General features: G+C 39.1%; 1 pseudogene; it reads left to right on the top strand.

Moving 5' to 3' along the window:
* Window positions 1-2,261: 2,261 nt before the first annotated feature.
* On the top strand, window positions 2,262-4,989 carry LOC100604240 (annotated as a pseudogene).
* Window positions 4,990-5,196: the final 207 nt, after the last annotated feature.

The following is a 5,196-nucleotide window of genomic DNA, read 5'->3' as shown; positions in this document are numbered from 1 at the left end:
CTTGGCCTCTCTGCGTTTGTTTTTTCATTTGTATCTGTACAGGCTTTTCTTGAGGATTATATACAACTGTATACAGTTTCTGCCACCCATAGCTACTTAAAACTAGAAACTATCAATAGATTTATTCTCTGTCTAGTTTCATATTCTTTGGGGCCTTAAATGTTATCACACGTTGTGAAGATTCTTAATTATCTGAATTTTCCATTCTTCACTGTCAGGCCTATAGCCACAGGAGTAGAGACACCATATACATTTTTACTATTGAGCTCTGTATCATTATCCCTATACTGTGGGCACTAAATAATTGAGAGTGTGAACTTATAGGGAAAAATTTTGACTCACATATAGAAATGAGTCTTATCAAGGACTTCTCAAAAAAGTGTACTATGAAAATGGTAGGTTACCCTTCTCTAGCAATGAATTACTACCTTTGAAGGGACGTGCTCTTATAATATCAGTGAGAGATTTTTCCAGGTAGATCAGGATTTCCTGTCAACTCTGTAAGAGACCATCTTTAACTAGGTTCGCCATCATTTCTGGTGGAAAAATGTGGAAGGCCCTCATGACCTTGTATTACATTGCCTTCCAAATTCAATGATGTTGGTCAAAGCACAGAAATTGGGTTGGTAACCAACTGCCAGGCTCATGATTGTATATTTAAATAAGTGGTGATAACTTTAAAATAAACATAAGTATTACTACATACAATTTAAGTATTATAATCTGATGTAATTTAAATAAACTTAAATCATTGTATTTTCAAACTTCAAGGTAATTTTTATTGCATTTTCTGAGTAACGTTTTTAGCAGTTTTATTAGTGCATAATTGACATGCCATAAAATCAACACTTGAAGTTTACAAACAAGTGGTTTTTGGTATATTCATAGAATTGTGCAGCATGATCACAATCCAAGTTTGGAAAACTTTTATTAACTCAAAAATAAATCCTATCATCATTAGCATTCACCCATAATCCTTCTTCCCTACAGTCTTCAGCCCTAGACATTAGGGTTAGTGTGCTTTCTGTCTTTATAAACTTGCCTTTCTGAATACTCTGAATACTTTATATAAATATGTGGCTTTTGTGACTGGTTTCTTTCACTTAGTGTAATGTTTTCAAGGTCCATCCCTGTCGTAGCATGTATCAGTATTTTTATTCCTTTTATTTGCATTTATTTGATTCGAATAATAATCCATCATATGAGCAGACCACATTTATTTATCCACTCATCAGTTTAAGGACATTGGTGCTGTTTCCACTTTTTGCTATTTTGGATAACACTGCTATGAACATTGCTGTACAAACTTTTGTATGGACATATGTATTCATTTCTCTTGGGTATATACCCGGGATTGAAATGCTAGGTAGGTCATATGGTAACTCAGGGTTTAACATTTTGAGGAACTGCCAAAATGTTTCCAAAGCAGGTGGACTATTTTATATTCTCAGCAAGGAATGGGAAGTCGAGTTTCTCTACGTCCTTGTTAACACACGTTGTTGTCTGTTTCTTTCATTATAATCTCCCTAGTGAGGGTTAATGATGTTGAACATCTTTTTATGTGTTTATTGGCCATTTGTGTATCTACTTTGTAGAAATGTCTGTTCAGGTTCTACACTCATTTTTTAATTGGATTATTTGTCTTTTTGTTATGGAGCTGTAAGAGTTCTTTACATAGTGTGGATAAATACAAGTTCATTGTCAGATATATGAGTTTTCAAATACTTTTTTCCCATTCTCTGGATTGTCTTTTCATTTTCTTGATGGTATCAAGAAATTTTTGAATTTTTAAAATTTTTAAATTTTAATGTAGTCCAATTTATATTTGTTGCTGTTGTTGCTTGTGCTTTTGGGGTGCTCTCATATTTAGGGCTATGGTATATTTTGAGTTAATGTTTACAAACAGGATGAGCAAGGGGGTCCCAATTTATTCTTCTGCCTGTATCTATTCAGTTGTCCCAGAACCATTTGGCGAACACTGTTTTTTCCCCATTGATTGATTTTGGGCACTGTTGTCAAAGTCAACGAACTGTAAATGTATGAGTTTATTTGTGAACTCACAATTCTATTCAACTGATCTACGGGTTTATCTTTTTGCTAGTGCCACACAATCTGGATTATTGTCTCGGTCCCTTGCAAATCAGCTTATCCACTCCTGGAAAAATGTTTGAATCCCTTTGCTAAATTGCTGCAGTCCTTCCTCCCAGAGTGGCCACCTAGTCCTGCCCAAGCTGCCTCTACCACTTGGGTTGTATCAGGAAATGATGACTGCCCCAAAGCAATACGTGACCAGTGAACCACAGCTCTCAACTCAAGGGCAAATGACTCAGCTTTGTGAACTGATTGACTGGAGTAGAGAATTCCTTGCAAAGAACTGACATCATCTGGGTATTGTGCTTGGGGCTCCTGATGTACAGGAACACCTTTTGAGGGTTCTTGCTGCTTTGTTTGTGAGGTCTTCTATGCCTACTCTTCCTGACGTGGAAACACTATTCTCACAGGTTTCACTTTTCATCAGTACTTATGATGGGCTTTGCCATCAGTTAACTAACGCATTTATGGAAAGAAAACAGCCCCTGGGAGGAATCGGCATTCTTAAAGGAGCTATAACAAGTTGCGGATGAATACAAACCAGCTGACCTGAATACATGCTGATTTCTGCCAGCTTTGTTTGCAGGCAAAATGCTTTAAGCCTGCCCTTCCAGCTCTTGACATGGCTATGATGGATATCTGTAAAGAGAATGGAGCTGTATTAATCATATTTTCTACTTTCTGTGTTTTACGATGCTTTGACATATTTGGAGCCTTATGGCCCTGGGGGCGGGGGACTGCTACTTAGCTAATTTCCTAGAGATGGCTAACAAGTTTCCTATGAGCACACCTTTGATATGCAAGCCAACCAATTCCAAGTACATACCCACATCCCCTTTCCTTCATCAGGCTCCTGCAGTACAGGGCATTCTCCTCCTGCCCTAAATCACCCCAGGGCAGGGTGCCAGATGACTAGGGATGACCCTCATGTCCCAGAGTCTGCTGAAATTATTCTAACAAGCCAGTCCTACCCCCGCTCAGCTTTTCTACACTACCTTGATCATTTACTGCCTCAACAAAGACAGTATTGGCTCTGGTCCATGCTTTCCCCTCCCCTTCTCCCTCCTGACTGTCCCTGTGCCTCCTCTTGTGGCCCTCAGTGTGTCCTGCCCCTCTCTTGGGAACCATGAGTGACAAAGTATCTTTTCTATTTATTTATTATTTATTTATTTATTTATTGAGATGGAGTCCTGTTCTGTCGCCCAGGCTGGAGTGCAGTGGCGCGATCTTGGCTCACTGCAACCTCCGCCTCCCAGACTCAAGGAATTCTCCGGCCTCAGCCTCCGGAGTAGCTGGGATTACAGGCGCATGCCACCACACCTGACTAATTTTTGTATTTTTTTAATAGATACGGGTTTCACCATGTTGGCCAGGCTGGTCTCGAACTCCTGACCTCTGGAGTGATCTGCCCTCCTTGGCCTGTCAAAGTGCTGGGATTACAGGCATGAGCCACCTCGCCCAGTCCCAACTATCTTTTCAATGGTAGTTGACTCCTGATCTATTGGCATTACCATACCTGAATTAAAGACAAAATCCTAGGCACATTGTAAAATAGGAAACGATGATGCAAAGCACTGTTTATGTTACCTCTAATGGAGGGATGACCTGCACTGGCTGAAGAGCACTTTACCTTCTGAAAAAGCTGAACCCACTCTTACCATGTCAGGTCGTTACATCATGTTGGATTGAAATCATAAGTTTGTTGCCCCATGAGTATGGCAAATCAATACATAGATACACCCAGTTGCAGCAGAGAAAGAGGTTTAATTGTAGGGCTGCCAAATGAGGAGATGGGAGGAAACCTCAAAATTTGTCTCCCTGTGTAGTTTGGTACTAGGAATTTTAAGAGTTTTGGCATGGGCTGGAGTGTGGAGATCACTGATTGGCTGAATTGTGCAGGGTGAAGTCATGGGGCCAGGAGATGAAGAAACCATATTCTCATGCTCATTCAGGTCTTCTGTGGGGCCTTGAAGCTGGTTAACCTCTATTGTCCTGCTGGAAGTCAGGATCTGCTTAAGCAACTCTTAAGCAAAAGCTTTACGATTCCAATGTCAGAGATCCTGTGTTAAGCAAAAGCCCTATGATTCTAAGGTCAGAAATCCTACCTATAGGAACAGTGGGGATGCAAGTGGTCAGTACCCAGTGCAACGGGAGTTTTGGTTTCAAGGAAATGGGTCAAAGGGGCAGCCTGATAAATGCTTAATTATAACTACATTTCTGTCGAGAATTCTTGATAACTCTGTGAGGATGACTTCAAAATCATGTAAAAAGTTGATGATAGTTTTTTTGATATTACTTGTCAGAGTACAATAGCTACCAAATATAGATCTCAATTTACTGGTAGATTCATTAAGCTCCTTAGCAATGCATCGTATGAGTTAGCCCAAGTCTATTCAACCAGTAATCTCTCAGAACTCCAAAATCTGAACCTGGTAAACAAGCACAGTGAAATTATTACTTATGATAACAAAAAAAGGCTGGTGAAACAACGTTTGTTATCTCTTTATAAGAACAACACTCAATGGCTTACAAAGACTTTTTGGCTCTATGCTTACAAGGTATGGCAAAACATGTGCAGATAGCTAGACCTTAAAAGGCAGAAAAATATGTCAAAGCATGATAGAAGATGGCAAAATTTTTGCAAGTATTAAGCAAAAGAATGGTATAGTTAGTTTTTATAATGACCCTGAAAATTATAATATATAACCCAGCCATGCTTCATAACACTGATCGGGAGATGCTGAAACAGAAAGCACTTTATAAGCAGCTGAAAGCCATGGACCAAGAGACTGCAGTGAATACCCAAGGTGTAACAAGGATATGAGGTCACAAGAAGAGGATTCTGTAAACGTCTCGTTACAACTGAAGCTAACAGACATCCTGAGATGGCACAATTGAAACAAATAAATACAAGATGTGATTATCTATTGAAAAATTGAGTCTTTTATTAAGAAACATTCTCACCGAGAAAACTCCAGATATAAATGGATCAACTGTGAATTTTTCCAAATATTTAGGAAAGAAATAACCTCAGCCTTATGGAAACTGTCCCAAAGAATAGAAAAAGAAAAAAATTCTTCCGAACTACTATTATGAGGCAAACAC

The sequence above is a fragment of the Nomascus leucogenys genome, chromosome 7b (assembly GCF_006542625.1).
Source record: "Nomascus leucogenys isolate Asia chromosome 7b, Asia_NLE_v1, whole genome shotgun sequence".
Classification (NCBI taxonomy): Eukaryota; Metazoa; Chordata; class Mammalia; order Primates; family Hylobatidae; genus Nomascus; species Nomascus leucogenys.
Note: the sequence above shows the minus strand (reverse complement) of the source record. Positions and strands in the feature narration are given on the sequence as shown.